This window comes from Tympanuchus pallidicinctus, unplaced genomic scaffold, assembly GCF_026119805.1.
Source record: "Tympanuchus pallidicinctus isolate F22 unplaced genomic scaffold, pur_lepc_1.0 scaffold7, whole genome shotgun sequence".
Lineage (NCBI taxonomy): Eukaryota > Metazoa > Chordata > Aves > Galliformes > Phasianidae > Tympanuchus > Tympanuchus pallidicinctus.
The window spans coordinates 27,031,603-27,050,732 of record NW_026294791.1 but is presented as its reverse complement, the minus strand read 5'-3'; the positions used below and the strand labels follow the sequence as shown (position 1 = coordinate 27,050,732).

The following is a 19,130-nucleotide window of genomic DNA, read 5'->3' as shown; positions in this document are numbered from 1 at the left end:
AAGAGAACATCAACTAATGGCCATCACCAGCTAATGGCTCTCTGTGAAATAAATTCATTTCCAGAGGCTGACAGCAGGATGAGTCTCAACGTGCATAAACATGCTTTACATTAAGAAGCATCTTCATTAGAAATGTTGTTACAAAACTGAGGAATAAGGTAATTAATCCAATAAATGCTGAGCAACCACACATTCCTAAAGAACAGAGATGGGTGTCATCTCTGCCATGTATACCTGTCCACTTTTCAAGATGGAGGAAGAAAAGGAGAAAAGCTAACATTCTGCTTGCACTGTGCTAAGTATTTCCTACAAGACAGTGCTGATATAATCACTGTTAAGATGCCAAAGTACACATACGTCCATCTATACAATACACTTACATACAATGTCACCTTCAAAAAAGGGCAGTTCTAGACTTTGGAGTTATATATTAAGCTAAAAAAAAAAAAAAAAAAAAGGATAAAATTTGCTGTAATTAATGTCCGCTCTGTGTGACCTCCAAACTTCCAAATAGGGACCATTAACATTTTAGGTGAAAGCTACCTATTTAATAGTGCATTCCTAGGCTGCCACCTTAACCCACTGTACAATTTTTCAGTGTTTTACACCTGTAAAGGTAAGACACAGAATAGAGTTTCAAATAGGAAAAAAAATGAGAGGAAAGGAAGGGAAGGGAAGGGAAGGGAAGGGAAGGGAAGGGAAAGGAAGGGAAGGGAAGGGAAGGGAAGGGAAGGGAAGGGAAGGAAGGGAAGGGAAGGGAAGGGAAGGGAAGGGAAGGGAAGGGAAGGGAAGGGAAGGGAATATGTAATGGATTTTAATAATCCCATTTAACTTTAGAGTCAACCATGGTCAGTTAACCAGATATTTTTGTTATTTCCATTGGTTAGTAAGTACTGAAAGAGCTAAATTAGCTCTGCAGAGTTCTCAGTAGTCATGAATGATATGGGATTAAAGATATAGACTAGTACTCTGATTCCCCAGATTTAAGTCCTTTACTTGCAGTGTATGATAAATATCCTAAAAGCCACGTTTCTCATTAATCATGTGCTGGAAAATGTGGAAGTGAAAGTGTTACTGCAAATGAGTTGAATTTTTTAATCGCCATTAATGTGAGTGCTACAGCAAAGGTACCTGACTGATGAGCCTTGAGATCTCACCTCGTTATTAGAGAAACCACTACAGCTTAATAGCATTAATTTAGCTAACAGTACATATTGCCTGGTCAATCTTCTTTTGAAGACTGAACAGAATCTGTGGCTTTTGTGAAAGGCTCATTAAATATGTAAAGCTTTGACATGACAGAGGGTGTCCTTGTTTCCTCTTGCCAGCTCGTTATTTTGTGGCACACAGAGTAAATGCAGACTTTCAATGGGAGATGGGAAAACGACTGTGCTAATAATTGGTCACAAGTATGACCCAGAGCAAAAGAGCAATTACACATATCATATGTGTGGAAGAATGAATGGATGGATAGGTAAGGTGCACGTTATACGTGTTTATATACTCTTGTGTATATGTATATAAAAACTGTGTATATTCACACTTACTATACTACACGTATGCTATTAATGTCAGAGCTAGGAAGCCAAAACAACCCATTACAGTTTCGGCAGCAGGATGACTTAACTCTTGATGTACTAAATGCCTGCAGCTCAGTGGAACCCTTCAGAAAATGGAATTCTTCGTGTTCTTCAACTTTATACAGAAAAATGTTGATTTATCAGCGATGGCAGAATACTAAGATGTAAAGAAACATGAGATCATATTAAAAAATCTTCAATTCTTTACTATTTTAATGATGTCTGAGTCAAGATACGCAATACCCTGTAGAACTCTGTGTGCAGCAAGTCGCATCATGAAGCTCGCTTTTTTTTTTTTTTTTCTAAAAATGAAGTTCATTTTGATTCCAAATTATTATCTTGGAAATTGATCTTGCTTTTGATGAAGTTAACAGCAATGTTCTGATCTCCTTTAAGAGAGCAGGATCAGGATCAGGCCCTCACTGAACAGCAGACATATTGAACAATAGAAAAGCAATACCAAAACAGGAATGTGGTTGCAATTTAAAAATGAATTAAATAAAAAAATGCTTGCTCGCTCTTATGAGGACATAAGATGAGATTAAGAGGAAGAGTAAGCCAATTCTCATAAAGTGACTATTGTAAGTTACAGCCTGCAGCAGTCTATCAGGACAAGTTTGTTTTTAAAGCAGCCTATCCGAGAGTGTATTTTGGCTCCCTGTGTCAAAGAATATTTCTAGGGATTTAACTCACCAATGAGATTGCCAATATTTCAGGAGAGAAAACAAACAAACAAACAAAAAAATCAATCTTTACTTCTGATTTTGAGAGGGTCGAACCTTTGGGAGGAATAAGGAGCTGCACGTGACATCTATAAAAGACTTAATGCTTCTAGAAAGTACATCTAATGTCTTGCACCACTCCCTTTTTCTCCTAAGCAAAATCTTATGTAAATTAATTGTTCTCCCAGTTTGCTATTTCGACTTTCACAAACCACTCACGAGTCAAGCTTGATGCTAAAAAGAGTGTTCTTTAGTTTTAAGTAGGTGTTGCATTTGTTGTTCAAACCTCGAGGAGGACATTTTTGAGACTGCTCATAGTCAGATGCGAAAACTCAATTCCAAATTAATCCAAATGAAATAAAACTATTTTAGTCCCATAAATCACTGTCTCCGCCTGAGACTGACAGGAGCAAAATCACTGTGATCTGTATGAGTAGAGAACTAACTTTTCAGACACACACTGATGTAAACAATGAGTAGGCTCCTGTAATTAATTCTTCACAACAGTGTTCAGACAGTAGTAGAAAAAAATGGGAAAAGATGAGACAGGGTGATTACATCACTTGAAGATCCTCAAGTTGTTTTCTTGGCTTGTTGAACAAATGCTGCCTTCTGCAGTAAGATCTGTAAAACATTCAGCTGCTTGTTTTCACATTTCCTAGTTAACGTTTTCCCTCACAGTGCTTCGTTATCTCGTGAACAAACACCCCAAACACAGCAACTCTGGTGAACTCGGCATCTGCTGGGGAGCTGAGCTTTCACTGGAGGTGGATCAGCTTACTGAAAATGTAACACATCCTTTCCTTTGGTTTTCCTTTTGCTCTGCTTAAATTATGTACATGACTTACAGAGAAAAAATGGTTCAGGGCAAGACACTGAAGGTAGTTTCTTTACATAACTCTGATAACTGGCACAGCAACAGTGTCTCAGACTACAGCTCTTTGCCATGCTTAGATGCAGAGAGGATATACGCATGAAACATTTCTGTTCTCAAAGCCAGGTCTTAAGGTACAGCTGATAGAGCACATGTAAAATGAGTAACCGCAAGCTCTGCTCTTGTTGGGCGCTGACAGCAGTCTGTAAACTGAGAGCTAAATGGATTGCTCCTCTAAGTTATGCCTTTCACCTTGTAAATGCAAGTAGGGCCACTCCAGCTTTATCTCCTTATACTTAACGTGTCAGAGCCACCTGTCTCTGGAAATACACACTGTAAGATTTTGATTTCACTTTTTATAGCATTCTTTTGTGATGCCATATTTAAATATTGTTAGATGTCAGCAAATAAGTTATTTTAGTTTCTGCTGTCAGACTTGCTTGTCACATACATGTCTCTGAATTACCCCTTTATTTATTTTTAATATATTTTTTTTCCAAATCAGGTCTATCTCATGTTGGCCTTCATATGATGTGGGTCCATGACTGATTCCGATGCATCATCACAGAACATTCTTCACTTATCACATGCATTACATTTTTTGCCAGTCACAGATCTACTTTGCTTCACACGCATACACTTCCTTAACCTCTAAAAGAAATTACTGCCACTTGAAACAAATGTAGTCTTTCAAAATAATAATAATCTCAAACAGTAAACTACAGCATATTCCACTTCTTCCCATTCTGCACCGTACGATTTAACACTTAATGAAACGTATGCAGAAAATGCACTTGAATCCAGCAGTGAGCCACAATACAGATTGCTGGTAACAAAGCCCTTACCTTTGTACATGCATGCCGATCGCTAAGCAGCACAGGAATCGTAGCCCCCAAAAATCAGGTCTCCTGCCTTCCAGTATATGGTTACAGTTTACACCCTATTTTCTTTACCTCGCTTTTTACACTGTGCTACATACGGTTCATGCTCCTGGTGCCTGGGATTGGCTGGTGCGCCTATGAGGCGCTCTCAGGACTCACGCCTGGAGCACCCTGCAGCCCCGATTAACTCTTTCAGCCCGAGCTCTCCGGCTCCCTTGTCAAGTCCGCCCAGCCGGGCGGGGCACACACCCCGTCCTCGGGGGGTTCGTTTTCCTCTTCCCTTCCGAAGGGGCGGGCGGTGGGCGCAGGGAACTTCCTTCTCCCGTGGAGGATAAGGAGAGGTGGGGATTCCAGCAGCCTGGGTCCGACAGTCGGCTGCGGGAGCTCGCCCTGTCCGGGGCTCCTCCTGCAGCTGCGGGATTTGGCTTGCCACCCCCCCCCCCCCCCCCCCTTCCCCCTCCCCACTGCTTCCTCCCCCGAGAGGGCTAAGAGCAATTCGGAGGAACGGAGCGGGGTTACGTCCAGGCAGAGGAACGGGCAGGCTGGCTGCCGACATGCGTCTTTAAAGGAGTGTCCTCCCTCCGAGCCCCCTCCCAGGTGTCCGCCTGCCACTGCCAATATTTGGAATTGGAAAATTAGCTCCTGACCGAGGAGTCCCGAAGCCTCACAGCTTCAGAGAGTCTGAAGGTGACAGAGGAGGTGACAGCAATCCCTGACAGCGAGGCCAGTCACAAACAAGCAGAGAGAAAGAAGGGAAGAAGGCTATTGCTGACCATTCCCCTAGGAGTGAGGTGTGAGGCTCTGGAGGTATTTACCCGCTGCCCCTCCTTTGTACAAAAAGCAAAAGAATCAACCGAACAGAAGCCAAAAACCGCCGGGCTGCTCCCTGGCATTCCCATTTTTTCTCCGAGTCATCCAGCCCTGTGTGAGCAGTGGGGATCCTCTGGTCTGGAAGCGTGGAACGCTGGAAATGAACCACCGATACTAATGGGAATCTTCCCTGTTAAGCATGCCTCACTCTCGCCGCATACTATTACCCATTAAGACTACATTAATTGCATTGATTTATTCGATGTTTGTACTCAAAGGGCTTGTTGCTCCCCTCCCCGTCTGCCGAACCACCACTCTGCCCGTGAACTGCCCAGGCACCGCTGCCATCCATCTCCGTGACCGCGATCTGAACTACTCCGCTGCCCGCATTCCCTGCCCTGCCATCTCCCACCACTGCCGGCACAGAGGGAGTGCGGAGTGCTCCAAACCGCGGGCAGCGTTCTGCTGATGGGCACATCAATCTCTTCTGCAGCGCGCTACCGTTTGACAGGAGTGCCGAGGTGCTGCTCACCGGGCGGGTTATTCCTACAGAGTTAACCCCCAGGATTTCCTGCTAGTTCTTAATACAGAGAGAAAAATAAAGAACCAAAAGAAGGGTGACAAATTGGGTAGAGCTTTGGAAATGCACTTACCTAGGTAATCCTCTATACCTAGGAAAGGAAGGAGATCTGAACGCAAGAAACTTTCCTTGAGGAGCATGGTGCGGGGGGATCCCCGCAGCAGCAGATTCAAGAGAAGAGCCCATGGTTTGGTTAATGACCCCAGCCTGGTGCGAGGGACCGGGGCAGGGGGGCAAGGGGGCACTGACAGCAACGGGAAACTCGGAGGGGGAACAGAGTATGGGGAGGGTTGGAGCCGGGGCGTGGGGGGGCTGTCCAGCAGCCGGTAGAAGAGAGGAACTGGAAGAAGGATGGATTTTGAATCCCACGCCTGAAGCGTTTTCTTCTACTCCCCTTTCCCCCTTCCCGACATCAGCCACAATTTGGAGGCGGGGGGAGGAGGGGAGGGAAACAAATCTCGGGAGCATGGTATTGAAGAGGGCATTGATCTTTTCGGTTCTCTGCTTGCCACCAGGCAATAAATTCAGATCTCGTGTCTTTCTCACTGGCACCTCCACCTGCTCGCAAGCCCTGAGCACCGTCCTTGCGGTCTGTGCACGTACTGCTGTGGAGACATGACTGCGCACACACACACACACACACACACACACCGTGCACGCTAAATGACAGAATTAAATGGAGCTCGGTCAATACCTCCTCGTGAGAACTAACATGTTCCCTCCCTACCTTCTGTTATTGAACGTGGGTGGATCTCTGCCTTTAATTAGAGACACAGAAACGTTGGAAGCATCAGCCGCAAATAGCACTATAACGGCACTCATCCTTTTTTTAACAACAACTATTTATTCCCCTTTGGTCCTATTCTGAATTTTTATTTCGAAGTAAAGAAGTCCTTACTTGATCCAAAGGACAGCCTTCGCTTCGGAAAGCGGCAGGTAGACGTGTGTATATATACATATATGTACGTTTGGTGCAGACGGAGCCTGTTCTCTACCCCCAGGCAAGCTGTAACACAGCATCCTTATCCCGGCGGTACCGAATCCGGCGGTGCTGCGGTTCACAGCATCCCCCAGCCTGGCTGTACCGAACCCGGCGGTGCTGGCAGCCGCAGCCGCCCCGGCCGCCCCCGGCGCGCAGCCCGGCCGCTGGCACCTTCCAGCGCAAGCGACAGGACAGAGCGAGTGGGGTTTGGGGATTCCTTGTGTGACTTTCCGATCCCTTCTGAAGCACGCTTCCCCATCCCCCAATCCAATCCTCGCTCCTTCGGGGATCAGTGAGGGCAATGAACTTTTCCTCCGAGCCCTTCCTCCCGCCCCCCCCCCCCCCCCCCCCCAACCCCCCGCGATCAGCTGTGCCTGCAGGAGTTAAACTTAGGGAATGTAGCAGGTAGAGCGTCTGATGGAAACATTAATACAATGTGATGAATAAGCGGCGGAATGGCATAAAGGCTGCGCGTGTGAGGCTGCGGAGCGGTGCGATGTAGAGCCGGGAGCTGAGACTAACGCACGGAACGGATCTGTGCAGGCAGGGCTGGTGCTTCCAATTCCTTCGAGTTCGGGAAGCGGAGCGAGCCGCGCTGCTGGGAGGCTGAGAGGCAAGGCGAGGCAACGGAAAGGCTGCTTTTCTTTCTTTCCTCTTTTTTTTTTTTTTTTTTTCTCTCTTTTAAGTGTCCGTTTTCTGAAGACAAGCAATCTAAATGTGAAATAAAACCTACTCACCGGGTGACATTTCAGGAAGCGAAGCGGCTGTGAGCAAAATGCATCCCGAATCCAAACGTACAGTCCATATCTCAGGCTTCAGGCTAAAGGAGGGATGGGCATGGTGGTGGTGGGACTTTGGAAACCATCAGCAGTTCCGTGTGGCACAGCAGCAAGTACAACACCCATCCACACCGTGCGTGTGTGTGTGCGGGGGGAGGCACGGGGCCCAGAGAAACTGGTGGGGGGGTGGAGTGGAGGGGCGGAGGAGGAGAGAGGGTAGGAAATCCGAATAGCATGAGGAGTTGCAGGGAGGGGTTAAGATTTATTTTGTTGCCTGTTTGTTTGCGGGGCTTTGGTTGGGTCGGTTTTCCTTTTTTTTTTTTTTTTTCCTTTTGTGTGTGTTTGTGTGTGTGTGCGGTGATGGCGGTGCTCCTCAAGGAAAGAATAACGAACGGCGGGATGTGCACAGCGGGCTGGAACAGAGGGGCTGCGCCGAGCCTGCTCCAACACAGCCCAGACCGAGCCAGCAACGGGAGGCTGGGAAGGGCCGGGGCGGCTCGGCGGAGCTCCGGTGGAGGGGCTGCCGGCGTCACCGATCCTCTCCAGGAGGGCGGAGAGGCTGCGGGCAGCCGCACGGAGCCCCTCGCTGCGGGACGCGAGCAGCCGGTAGGGCCGGGGCAGGACGGAGGGCAGCTCCGGGTCGGCTGCTGGGCGGCGCGGCGGCCGCTCCTCCTCCTCCTCCCACAGCCGCCATCCAGCGAGCCGCGGCGGCGGTACCGAGCGGTAAGAGGAGCCCTGCCTTCTGCCTCTCCCCTGTCCTGGGAGAAGCCTTTGTCTCAGATCTCTTTGGTTTCGGTGTCGGCTTGTTGGGTTTGTGCTTTTTTTTTTTCCCTCCTTCACGCTGACAGTCCCCCCCGCAGCCACCTCTCCCCGCCGGCTCCCGTCTGCTGCCCGCAGCCCGCAGCCCTTTGGCGGAGCCGGGCGAGGCGGAGCGGTGTCTCGGAGCGCCTCGGAAGGGCGGACATCGCGGCAGAAAGCTGTTGTCCGGTGGCGGAGGGTAGGGCTGAGCAGCGTTCCTGCTGGGCGTTCGAGACCCCCCCTCCCCCGCCCTGCCTAACGAAGCATCCCTATTCGCTCCCCCCTTTCTTGGCGCTTCTCGGCTCTCTGTATGGAAATCACGATCTGGCTTGGTGGAAAAAATCTCCCTTTTCCTCACATAGTGGCTCCAGAATGTGTGCTGAATTTCAAGGGATATGTGTGGGAGGGGAAGCAGCGTCAGCGTTCGTGGAGCATGATCCTCCTTGCAACCTCTCTGGCTCTGTCACTCGCATGCATATATGCGCTGTAAGCAGAAGTGTTTATCGCTAATAAACACCTCTTTCCATAGGTACGATTAGCCTGAGAGCTTGGTGTTAATAAATCGAAATCTGACAGGGAACAGGCTGCAGATCAACAAGGGGCTTTGGCATCCCAACATGAGAGCAGGGTAAGCTGGTCATGTTCGCACTGTGCCTCCCAAGATCAGTAAGCAAAGTGATTACATAGGCCATGTGATGTATACGTTGAGCAAGATGGGATGGCAGACAGCATGACAGCAGCACTTGCCCATTGTGTGACATGCACTCTTCACAAGACTCTTATTTCTGTTGACCTTCTTGATGAAGAAGGCTTTTGTCTTCTCTCATGCATCTCACTGTGCACTGGGGTGAAATGTTTGTATGCATGTGTTCAGCCTGGCAGTTTTATGCTTCCAAAATCTTTTTGTGAGATGTTGCAGAAGCCCAATTGCATCACATTGTTTTACCCCCCCCCCCCCACACACACACACCCCACCCCCACCAGCACCTTTAAGTTATTTTTAAACTAAAGAACTGTGGAGTCATTTTCTCTTAGTAATGACTTACCCTGCTTTGCTTTCTTATTTTCTTCAGGGAGGAGGGGAAAACAGGAGTAGAGGAAAGATGTTATTGATAGTGGAGAAAAAAGAAGTGCCCATTTCAAGTGTAGTAGCTGTTAAATATGTAGGCATGTGCATGATTCATTATGCAGTTATAAAAATGAAAAGCATACCATCTTGCCTCGTTGCCTTGGAGTATGTTTTCTCTTGCAGCAACAAGTAGTACAGACTGCTCTCCCCCTCTTCTTTCCCCCCTCCACCTTCAGCCAGTCCTGACAAAATGCCAGTTAGAAAGGTCAGCCTGTTTATGTAAAGGTAAGTGTTTCTTCACAAAGACTGCTGCACATCAAAGCCTGCAATGACTATTAGATAGACTTTGGGATTCAAGGTACTCAGTCATAGTCCTGTTCATTTTCTATAACTGATAAAATCACAGAGAAAACAGAAGACAGACACAGCACAAGTGGGATAGATCAACATGCTGGGGTGTGTGGAGGCAGCAGTAACTTCATGACAGTGTTTGCTACTGCAAATGCTAGTAAGATCTGGTGGATCCTCATATATTACCTGCACATATATATGAATACACACACACATATATAAAGAGATTTGCTGATGTGCTAATGTTTTTCTGCTCCTCTTTCTAGTTTTCACTTCAGCTGTAATGATGTCCTAGACTGAATTAGTTCTGCAGTCATTTCACAATGAAAGCAGTTTAAATCAAAGAAGGAGAATTTGATTTTGAGTCTGACCAATTCTATCCCTTCTAAAAAAGAGAAGATTGACTTTACTGGACTTTGGCACAGGCCATTCATAGTTAAGTTTAGCTTTCATTTCATAGCACCTAGATGCACAGTGGACACATTCTGATCATTTCAGTATGCATTATTTCCCCTCCTGTTAATCTAGAGCAGTACAGTCATGTTTCCTTAACTCATATCACTTCTTCTGGCCCTTTTCCTGCTTAAAATCTAATAAGGATATTCTGATATTATTCACTTGTGTATATTTGTTAAGTACCTAAAAGCTAAAAGAATACTATCTTGCAGTAACAACATAAATCTTCCACTGATGTCCATTCCAATATCTAATTGCCACCACAGTTCTGTTCTAGATCTTGAAATGGTGCTGAAACAGACTTGAAGTCATGTGGAGGACTTTGTTGCTTTTTGTTCAATGATAGTAATAAAATATTACAAAATCTCACCATAGGTCAGAATGCTGAAATTGCAAACAGTAGAACCATGGCACTAACTGTATTTGAATGGGGCAAGAACCATGAACTGGCAGTGCAAAATCCAAACTTGGAGCCTAGTTTCACCTAAGGAGCTGCACATCATTGCGTGAGATAGAGATGCATTACCTCTGCCAAGTGGCAGTGAATTAGAGGTCATCAGATTCCTTTTTCTTGTAAATCAACATTAAGTAGTGGTGTGTCTGTGTATTGGTAAATACACATCTTGATAGCATATCCCATAACACTTTTTTACTTCATATTTTTCACTCTCTTTTTTTCCAGAACTGGTTACATGTTTCTTTTTAGCTACTGACAATGCATGCAATTTATTAAACCAGTTCAGCAGTTACTGTTAATTTGCAACAGGAAAAAAGTATTATGCAAACAATGCTGTCATCTTCTTACAGTAGCTTCTTCCTCCTAGCTATAATGGATTCTCTGCATGCTGGTCTCCTGTAAATTCTCCATCTAAAAATTCCATTTTCTACTTGTTTTGTCAAGAGAAACTCTACTTGACTTTTGAAACAGTTGGGAGGAGAAAAATGATAACCCACTGAAGTGCCTTGCCCTTAGCTGATATTACGGGAAAGTAATTAAAGCAAAAAGACTCACACTTTGCACTCCTTATGATCGTGGTGGTTTTTGAATGGGTGAGATTATTTTTAGACATTGATTTGAATGTCAAATTTACATATTCATCTAGAAAACATAGCAAATGCTTAATTGCCTATGTCCAAGTGTTTGTACTTTGCTTTGAAAACAATGTGTCACATATTCCCGGGTTTTATTTTTTGTTGCTATTTGAGTGCACCCACAAATTGAACTACTTATCTAAATAAGTCCTGTGTTTGCTCAGTATAGAAACAAATGTGCTGTGTTTAGAATTTTGCTTCATAAACATATTTCGACCTATATGCTTTTACTTAAATGGAGATATGATTCATTTGAATGGAATTACAGCCAGAGACTTTTTCTTTTCTTGCAGAGGAGTTTATTTTTGGAATTTACCAGCATTTCACATGTAGGGAATAAATTGGAACTTTTATAATTGATTTCTGGAGGGGAAAATGAATCAGAGAAATACAGAGAAGTGACTGTGTACTTACTTAGAATCATGGAATATCCTGAGCTAGAAGGGATCTGCAAGGATCACTGAGTTCAACTGCTGTCTTCACACGTAAGTATTTAAAAATTAAACCATATGTCTGGTAGAGTTGTCCCTGTCCATTCCCTGTGGGAGCTCCAGCCTCCATGATGCCTCCCCTCAGCCCCCTCTGCTCTGTTGAGCCAACCAAGGGACCTCAGCCCCTCCTCACACGCCTTGCCCTCAGAACACTTCCCCATCTCCATAGCCCTCCTTTGGACACTAATAGCTTTATGTTGTTTTTGTATCTGGTGCCCAACCTGGTGCTCCAGGTGAGACCACACCAGGCAGAGCAGAGTGGGCAGCACTGGGCCTGGTGCACCCCAGGGTGTGTTTGGCCCTTTGGGCTGCCAGCACACACTATTGATTAGTATTCAGCTTACAGTCAATCAGAACTCCCAAAACCCTTTCTGCAGGGCTGCCCTCCAGCCTCTTGTCCCGTGGTTTCCGTATATCTAGGAAACTAACTAAATCTATGTCTTTCCTCATTCCAGATGCAGAATCCACAACATGCTCAAATGTCATATGGTTGGTGATAGCCCAGCCCTCTAATTTATCAAGATCCCTCTGGAAGGCCTCTCTACCCTCAAGGGAGTTAGCAGGTACTCTCAGTCAATAAATTTATTTAGTATGCTTTCTAGTCCTGCATTCACATCATGTATTAAAACATCAAAGAGGACTGGCCTTAAAATGCAGTCCTATGGAGCTCCAGTAGTGGCTGGCCACCAGTCTGGTGTAACCCCACTTACTGTAACCCCTTGAGCCTGACTGATTATTCATGCATTAGCTCATGTGTGTATCTAGGTGTACGCTGGACATTTGACCCAGAAGGGTACTGTGATAAAAAGTATCCAAAGTTTTGCTAAAATACAAAAAGACTACATCAACTGGCTTCCCTTTATCCAGTACATGGATAATGTTGTCATAGGAGGAAAAAAATTAGTTAATGAGAACTTTCCCCTCATCAACTCATGTTAGCTATGACCAGGGACTACATACATTGCTTTTCAAGTGTTTTTTAGTACCCCCTAGAATAGTCTTCTCCATCATTTTATCAGCCACTGAAGAGTGTCTGTTACTTCTAGAGTCTTCTTTCTTGCTCTACTTGAAAACTGAGATGTTTGACAGCTTCCAGTCAATGGGGGTCTCTCCAGTTTCCCAATACCATTGAAAAACAATTGAGAGAAGTTTTGTGATGACGTGAGCCAGTTCTTTCAGTACGTTGGAATGAATCCCATTGGGGCCCATCGACTTCTTATGTCTTACATTTACCCTGTCATTTGGCAGTAAAGGACAAAAAGTGTTGGTTTGTTTTTTTTTCAGGTTATAAGTATCATTCAGACACCAGTCTTCTGAGATGTGACCAGTGATGAAGACCAGTGATGTTTCTCCACTCCTTTCAGAAGATATTAACTGCAAGGCCTGTAAGTTAATGCGAGCTCACTAGAATTAGCTAGACACACACATCTGGAAGGGTTAAACAGCACTTTGGATGTGGGAACATGAACTTTTCTAGGGATTAGCAGCCTAGCTACATCTTGTTCTTGGAAAATTTAAGTCTATTTTCTGTCACATCTTCACAGTTGCTATTAGCTATGCTATGTAGAACACTACAAAATTTTCTGTTTGTATAGAAAATTTTAATTAAGGTGTATTTTGTCTGTTTGATTTTGTAGGCAACCTTATGAGGTTGGTATTTCTGAGTAACCTGATATATTAATGTAGTCACTCTTTATTGATAGTAGACTTTTAAAAATCACTGAAAACTGTGTTACTTTCAAGAAAATGAAAAGATAACTGTAGAGAAAAGAGTAAAGGAGGAGCTGTGTTTTAAATCCCATTAAATCACCGTGGTGAAGAGTCTTATACATCAAATGCCTTGTTCTCTTGTGGAAAATTTCTTCTCAGCGAATGTGTTAGTCCACACTTCAGTACCAGAAGTAATGTCCTACTGTATGAGATATAGTTGATATATTGGAACAGTAGTTGATATATTGGAAATGAAAGAGAGGACAGCATACCACAAGCACTGACTTTACAAGCACTGTGAGAAGCAGTAGCCTAACACTTCAATAGATTTGCAAAGAAACAGAGTAGTTCTTTTAATTTTTTATATCTAAATGTAGAAGTCATGCATCTTCTCTTCAGCTCCTCTCCCTGCCTGAGCCTAGCATTGTCACACAGACATAGATAAAATCTTGTTGGTGTTGTTATGTTGTTTCTGCATGGTCAGAATCGAGTCCCTTTTGGACTAGGCAAGGTATTAACACACAAAATAATCACTCTCCCAGATAGGCTGGGGTTAATAAAGGAAGACAGAAGTGTTAACATGAATAAAAGACTCTTCAGTTCATTTTCTGTGGTGCATATAAAAGACCACTTCCAGACAAGATGGGTTTTTGGAAGGGTGATGGAGTCAAACAAAGTTCTGTTACATCTGAACCGTTGCACGAAAGATGGTCGCTATGAGTTATAGCACAAACAATTCTGTCTTCAACCAGTAAGAGATACTGATTAAAATCTGGGTTCTTCTTCTTTATGAATGTTTGCAGAAGGAGAATATATATTTGCCAAGGTGTATTAAAGAAATTTTTCATGGACTGAAAAGGGGAAGACAGACACCACTGAATTCTCTGTTTGTGCTTTGCAGTGTAAAGGAATGACGTACTAGAAAAGTGGAGTTTTACAGGGTAGTTATGCTGGGAAGAAAAGGGCATTCAGAGAAAGCAATTTGCATTTGGAAAATAGATTATTTTACAGATATTACTTCAAATTTATAGTCATTCCCTGAATAACATTTGGTGCACTATCTCAGCAGATGTAGTTAGCGCCCTTAGAAATAAGCTGAGCAAAAGATCCGCAGTAAGACTTGAAAATAATCTTTGTTATTATGTCATTACCTCATAAGAATCAAAATACATGGGCCACTGATGACAATGAACAAGAACAGTGCAGTTTCTTGAACAATGTGTTTCCACTTTTTAACACTTAAAATATAGCAGTATTACAAGCATTTGTCATTTGTTTGGGCCATTAAGCTAATGAGACAGAAAAAGCATAAAGAATTTGGATGGATGAATTCAATTTACTTTTTTTTTTTTTTTCAACAGTTCCTGTCCTGCAAGAGTTTGGGTGTTGCAGAGCACCATCGGTATGTTTTTGTCAGCGGCAGACATCACCCTTCTAGAATTCTTCCACAGTTGTAGAGGATAAATACTGGAAAGAATTCAGGTTCTTTTCTCAGTCACAAAGGAAGGACGGCAGTAAAAAAGATGTCTCTTACTTCATTTGTTTGATTATGTTCTCCATTTGTCAAAGCAGTGGAGCACAAAGCCCAAATGCATTTTGTGAAGCACTCTAAAATCTGCTTGGTTTGAAGCATGAGCTTAAAACTTTCATCAAAGAAGAATGAAATTATGTTTTAGTTCTTCAGTATGTGTTTTGCCAAATCACATGGCAGCAGCAATTCATATATGTAAGGTGGTACAAAAACCTTTACGATAGTAGCATAATTGCAATTGCATTTCTTCAGATGTGATTGTCGAGAATGCAAATCAAATCTTAGGATCTCATTTAGAAAATGTTATGTATCCAGTTTTGAGTTGTCCATCTTGGCTTTTTTCAACCTTTAAGATAATATTGCCTTATATCAGAAATCTCTTACACAACAGAACATTGTTATGTTCCTATTATGAACTCAAGGAAATCAGAATCTGTTTCCTTGTGGTTTCAGGTGAAGGTGTGAAGAGCAACACTGAGAAAACATGCACATGCACATAGGATAATCTCAGTGTCCCAGCTGTGCACTTGCATGGCTAGGTAAAATAACAAAACAAGAAAGCAACCCTAAGGTGAAGTTCTCATTAGCCATTGTTTGGGCTGTCTAGAAGCAGTAGATCTTCTCTACCACCTACTGGAATTTGTTGGACAATTTGGTGTTGTCACAAGAAGTATTTGTCAGTTACTTTTTTTTTTCTTTTTTTTTTTTTTTTGAGACAATAAATGCTGTTAAAGGCTGACTAAATTCTGTAGCTGACAGCTGGTATGTGTTAATATGAATTTGGTCAATATGGAGTTAACCAATCTGCTCATTAGAGATGCACTTTACAGTTATAGTCTGATCATTGTCTACTCTTAAGAAACAGCAGTAGCATGATTTTTTTTTTTCAAACTCAGTAGTCAGAGTTATTGACTTACTAATGTAAAGAATTGCATAAATAGCAAAAAAACCCAGTTATGAGTACATGAAGAAATCATAATTTTTTTTTATTTCTAACCAATTTTGTATAATTACAATAATAAACAACCCTGTATAATTTAAAAAAAGGACAAGTGTATTTAATTTGTTTTGTTTCCCAAATTAGAAAGATTTCTCAATCATGACTTTTTTTTCTACGATAGGAAAAAAAATGTTGTGAAAGTTAGCAAAGGAAGCTCTACTATGACACCTTCAAAACAAGCTACTCTCTAAAAAAGTGGCCTTACACTGAATATTGTGATTGGAAAATACCCTGACATGTCGTTTACTCTCATAGAATATTCATACATATTGCTTAAGAATATTCAGAATCCTGTAAACTTATTTACTTGTTCTGGTTGGAATGGAGTTAATTTTCTTCACAGCAACCCATACAGTGCTGTTTTAGATTTGTCACTAAAACATTACTGACAACACATCTATTGTTGAGCAATGCTTGAGCAACTTTAAGACCTCTGTTTCTCATGCTGTCCCTTGCAGCAAGAAAGCTAGAGGCCTTGCTGGTGGGCAGGAGGTTGAGAAAGGCCACAGATGACCCAAACTGATCAGAGTGATATTCCATATCATTTCACATCATGCTCAGTGATGAAGGCAGGGGAGGCAAGTTTTTCCAAAGTAGCCATTGCTCATAGGTTGGTTGGACACGTTTGCTCTTGGGAGGTGGTGAGCGATTGACTGCCTGATTGCATCACTTGTTTTCTGTTTGTTTTGTTGTGTTTCACTTCTTAAACTTTCTTTATACCAACCCATGATTTTTCTCATTTTCGGTCTGATTCTCTCCTCCATCCCACTGTAGGAGACAGAGAGAGTGACTGACCAGGTCCTAACTGCCTGCTAGGGCCACCTCCAAAGCCACTTCTGGGACTGGAGAAGTAAGACGCGATGCCTTGGCAGTTGTTGGACTTTTGAAACAGAGAAAGGTCCTCCCAGTTTTCCTGTTTCACTGATCTCAGTTTCTGTTAAATATATGTTACCTCTGATCCTCAGAAATGTAAGAAGGTACTAAAATAAATTAGAAAATAAAGATGTAAGCTTAAAAAGTGAGAGTGCATTCTCATACTAATAGTATTAATAGCGCTAAGCTGCCTTTGGTGTCATGTTTCATTCTCTAGGTAGCCTTCCATCACTGTCATGCTTTGTGAGTAATTTTTCCGTGGTCGGTTTCTGTTTTTTCTGCTTCTCATGAGTGAACACACCCAAAAACGAGTTATTCACAAAAAACACAGAGGTTCTGATGGCCTCATTTAGCTCTATGATTATGCTGTAAGGTATGTATGGGATCAGTGAACCCTGCAGGTGTTAGGTACAACCCCTACTGAAGGTAGATACTAACACTTATTGGCATTTGTCACAAGTGGAGCTAAAGACCTATATAGAATGCAGGTAAGGATTTATCTGGAAACCTAAAAGATTATAGCACCTGTTAGTGAGAGACAGTGGGACCCCGCAGAGTGCTCTGTGTGATGTGATGCGATTGAGCAGCGTCCAGTCTGCTTTGGTTTTAAATAGACTGTGGCTCCATCATCCACTTATGTACACTGCTGATAAATATAACCGAAGGATCTTATCGCTGCCTTAATCCTTCATTCCCGTCGCCTGCTATTATCTCTTATACTTGTCACACTTTGATCCTAGTGAGGCTGGACGTTTTTTTAGTTAAAGAATTCTGGCTTATTTTGTGTTTGCACACACATTCCCTGTAGGTCTTTAATACCACCTCATAGTATTATGACAGCGTAACTGAAGGAGAGGGGATTCTGCTGATCTGTGGAGTGCTCCCACAGAGCAATAATTGTACTTACAATGTTAACTGTTTCTAACTTGGAAATTATTTAATGTATTTTGTGCTCACAAATGGGGGGGAAAAAAAGAGATAGTATGGAAATATGCATTTTTCATGACCTCAACAAAATAAGATTATTAAATTATTCCCAAATTTCTTTCATATTAGTAGTAACCCAAAAAACTGAAGCTTTTAAATAGAGCAATTAGCATGGCAGAAGTGGCTACTAGTTCAGACAGAAGATTGCTTTAGTTGTAAGTGGTACTCAGGTTCTACTTTTTCCAAATCACATAAGGCACACATTTGTTGGTAGATCCTGTCTTAGGGATTCTTGAAGTAAGCTTACTAGTTCTGAATTTTGTTCTGTATCAGAGAAGAATTGTTCTGTTTCATCATTCACTTTCTGTAAGTCAATTTCTGACAAAACGCATCAGGCTAATACGCTGCATAGAAAGTTCACTGACTAACTCGTAATCAGCTTCAATTGTAAGTATATCCTAAGGACTGCATTTTAACTATACATAACAGAAACCTGCCATCAAGCTAAACAACCTGTGTAGATTGAAATCTTTCAGTTCTTCCAATATCTCATAATTAACACACCCATCTAGTGTTTAAATACTATAAGGAAGTGAAGGTAGCAGTATGTAATGATGCTCACTACATCCTAGTCTTTCAAATACTGTTTCCATAGAAATGCAAAACAAAAGTTGTTCAATTTTCATTTGTATTTTTAAAATTCCATTCTTATAACGGTACATTCATCTCATATATGTAGATGATGTTATTCTGCAAGTTACTTTCAGCAGCAGCTGATAAAATGTACCTAATATCTTATGCTTTTCACAGGTAATCATGATGCACTTCACAGTGCTTTAGTTGAAATTTTCTCTTCTTACAGAGTTTTAAATTTGGTAAGCAGCAAGGAATCATTGAAATCATAGATTGGCTTGGGTTGGAAGGGATCTTAAAGATCATCTAGTTCCAACCCCCCTGCCATAGTCAGGGTTGCTACCCTGAAGATTGGGTTGCACAAGGCCCCATACAATAACAGCTCTCCTGCAAAGTTTGCCAATGTCTCTGCTGTTTATAATAGTACTGGGAGTATTTTCCATTCTCAAATCAGCTATTGGAACAATGAAGTAATTTTGAGCTATGCTGTTTCTTATCATGCTTTTTGAGCAGTAATTACTGCATCATCACCTGCAAAATCTTGCAGTGCTGGAAAATTAAAACAATTATCCTAACAAGTTTTCTATGAGATTTTTCATCCAGGTTAGCTAAAGTACATTCAGAGTGCTAGCTTCTCCATGAGCTCCTATTTCTACACCCAAAGTTATTCTTGCTGTACTCAGACATTCTCCAGTATTATGTAAAGAGCCCTCCTCTCAAAACAATGACTTGTCTCTAGCCAGTCACAAAAACAGACTTGGTTTGGTCACCAAAAATCTCCCTTGAAGGTATTAGCATAAGTTTCCCTTCTCTTCAAAAATCACAAACATTTAAAACCTTTGATCTCTACGCAGCTTGAGTATAGTTTCTGAATATTTTTGATAATATATCATTGTCAAGGTGAGATTCCTATTTACACCCATCTAAGCCTGCAATTGAAGTCAGTATAAATAGTGTATGAACCACTAAAAGATTATTCAATTTACCTCCT

General features: G+C 42.6%; 1 protein-coding gene and 1 long non-coding RNA gene across 6 annotated transcripts in view; one reads left to right on the top strand and one right to left on the bottom strand.

Annotated features, from left to right (window-relative positions):
- Positions 1-7,352, bottom strand: part of BRINP3 (BMP/retinoic acid inducible neural specific 3) — a 207,845-nt gene extending 200,493 nt beyond the window's left edge. Inside the window, exon 1 of the mRNA XM_052665685.1 lies at positions 7,167-7,352. The gene's annotated coding sequence lies outside the window, so the exon portion shown is untranslated. The remainder of the gene's footprint in view (positions 1-7,166) is intronic.
- A 99-nt stretch (positions 7,353-7,451) lies between these two features.
- LOC128072189 (uncharacterized) lies at positions 7,452-16,856 on the top strand. Of its 5 annotated transcripts, none has more exons than XR_008202158.1 (9): positions 7,452-7,931; positions 8,536-8,634; positions 9,259-10,932; positions 11,268-11,459; positions 11,921-12,028; positions 12,750-12,850; positions 14,537-14,577; positions 16,165-16,347; positions 16,481-16,856. It is a non-coding gene; the product is annotated as an uncharacterized LOC128072189 (long non-coding RNA). The 5 variants fall into 5 exon arrangements; XR_008202159.1 differs by having other exon boundaries at positions 7,568-7,931; positions 9,312-9,360; positions 16,481-16,850; XR_008202156.1 differs by having other exon boundaries at positions 7,569-7,931; positions 9,259-9,360; positions 16,481-16,848.
- The last annotated feature ends 2,274 nt before the right edge of the window (positions 16,857-19,130 follow it).